The sequence below is a fragment of the Otolemur garnettii genome, unplaced genomic scaffold (assembly GCF_000181295.1).
Source record: "Otolemur garnettii isolate 467f Iridium unplaced genomic scaffold, OtoGar3 scaffold00036, whole genome shotgun sequence".
NCBI classification, from domain to species: Eukaryota; Metazoa; Chordata; class Mammalia; order Primates; family Galagidae; genus Otolemur; species Otolemur garnettii.
The window spans coordinates 3,121,333-3,123,851 of NW_003852431.1; the positions used below are offsets into that span (position 1 = coordinate 3,121,333).

The window sequence follows — 2,519 nt, forward strand, 5'->3', positions numbered from 1 at the left end:
AAAAAAAAAAAAAAAAAAAAATGTCATCCATAAGTATGAGTGGTTTCCTAAGAGAACCTTCCCTTAGATACATTAGAAGAAATTATATTTCTCTCTGTTCAGGAATTCCCTTAAAATATTTATGGTATTTTGTTCTGGCATCTTTCTATATGACTATTTGTCAGGTGGGTGCTAAGCTACTCATAGTTCATCAGAAGCTATATGTACTATGATGTTGATTTCAAACATAGGTTTCAAAATAGGTCCTGTTTCTATTTGTTAGCTTCGATGTTGCAAGAACAGAATTCTTGTAAGCATTCTAATAAATGTGATGTTATCAATATTATGATTGTATGCTGTTGTTCATAAAAATTTTAAGTACCATGAAGGCAGAAATTATGTCAGTGGTGCCCAGTATTGTATTTGATATTTACTGAATCAGTATACAAATACATTTGCTAAATGAGTATGGTTAAAATAATGAAAAGATGAAAATGAATAAGGAATATATTACTAGTGAATTATACTAGTGAAATTAGAGTTAATGAATGGACACTTAGCCATTGGATTAACAATTCTTTTTGGAAACATAAACATGGTATAGTAAGAGGTATTGAGGTCTCCACTACACATCTAGTGGAGGAAAGCCTAGTTTGAATCACAGACTTTCAAATTATAAGCATGGGGGAGATAATTGAATCTGTTATATTACCTAGGGAGATGACAGTAAATAAAAAATTGTCCCAAATTGGAATCTAGGGATTACACTGCAGGGCAGCTAGCAGTTACTGAGCACCTATGCTCTACCATTCATTGTGCCAAGTGATTTTCATGAATGACTTCATTTATACTCAGTCTTACAGGTGAAAAACTGAGTGTAAGTGAAGACCTTAAATGTCATCTCAAAAGTGATTGTTTCTAATAGTAAAAGGCAAAATATGGAACAAATGGAGCTTCTATTTACAGAACTGCACTCTGAACTGAAACCGTCTGCTGTTTTTCTCAGAAAGAATTATACAAAGCAGACCAAGAGTCCAATTAGTAGGAAAAATCAGTATAATTGGATATATTGTAATCAGTACTTCTCTCTTTACATACCTTAGATAATTCTTTCCAGTTACTTTGCCAGGTTCTTTACTTTCTCCCCAAAAGTGGAATGTGGCTCCAAAAATTATAAAGTGGGTTGGGCCTTTTTTTTTCATTAAAGTCCATTGATCATCACAAAAACCCAGGAAATACAACTAAAAAGAAAACAAATGTCCAACCGAGATCTAAGAACTCAGAGCTATGGCGGAGACGTGGCCCTGGACTGCTGGGTGCACACAGGAGGCAGGAGGCGTAATCCCCCCGAGAGCATTGCTGCTGACCATCGGAGACACAGGAGGGAGGCCCGGCATCTTGCCAGGTGGTTATGTTAACCGTGCACAATGGCATTGAGCGCGTTGGCTTCCTTCAGGGTTTGGCTCTCATCAGCCAGCTCTTTGTTCGGGAAGGTAGTCATGAGGACAAAGCTGGTATTAGCCATGCCTGGACAGGCGTCCACGATGAAGTCGGACGTTGCTGATCCTGTGGCTGTGGTTGAATTTCTGCACCAGCCTCCTACCATTCGCAAGGATATTTGGATATTTGTGGTAGGCTCTGACTCGTTGATTAAGATAGAAGAGCTGGCTTTGGCTTCATTTTCTGCCTGTTGGGCTGGAGAGCTGGTACTCAATACCTGGGGGCAGTGCTGCCCAGTTTCTGACCCTCACCAGTGAAGGCTTTGAAGGCTCCTTTGGGCTTTACAAAGTCCTCATCCCAATGATTCTCCATATCCAAGTTCACCTGCCCACCATGAGCTAACTTCCACAGTTCTGCAGGCACCTCCCCTCTACGGATAGACTCCAGAAACTGGGCATTAGATGGGTCTTGGTTGCTTCTGAGCTCACCATTCTTCAGGCTGAATCTACTATTCCAAACCTTCAATACCACATGAACATCTTGGCTAGCATGCTGTCTCCTTTCTCCTGCCACATAGGCAGACTCCTCCTCTGGTGCTGCCCCAAGGCGGGAGCCACCTCCTGCAAATGATCTCGGTTTACTGGTTTCTCCAGGACTCTTGGTCACTCACTCCACAGCTACGGCTCCATGCTTCTTGGCACCTTTAAAGAGATCATCCACCAGCTCAGTGGGACTTTTCTTCCTGCGAAGGCCAACAATCTGCTGTCCACTTCTCTCTGAGCCCCCAGCATAAAATCTTGGCCGCCTCCTTCCTTGTCGTCCTCATCTTGATCATGAATGAAATCGCTGAAGGATGTTGCCCTGTTCATTTATTTTTATCAGGTCTTATTACTGGAGGTTAAGTTTAGCTCTGTAGCATAATGGAAACTGTTAGGTGTTTATATTCATAGATTTTTAATCCCTAATAATAATAATCAACTCCCAAGTAATCACCCAAATAGAAACTTCAGAGCAAACCAGTTTGAAAATGATTGACCTGATCTATTTATTTTCTATACCTATAAGATTGCCTCAAACACTGAAATTATGGAAAATATCCT

General features: G+C 40.6%; 1 pseudogene; it reads right to left on the reverse strand.

Moving 5' to 3' along the window:
* Positions 1 to 1,393: 1,393 nt before the first annotated feature.
* On the reverse strand, positions 1,394 to 2,288 carry LOC100943139 (annotated as a pseudogene).
* Between the last annotated feature and the right edge of the window lie 231 nt (positions 2,289 to 2,519).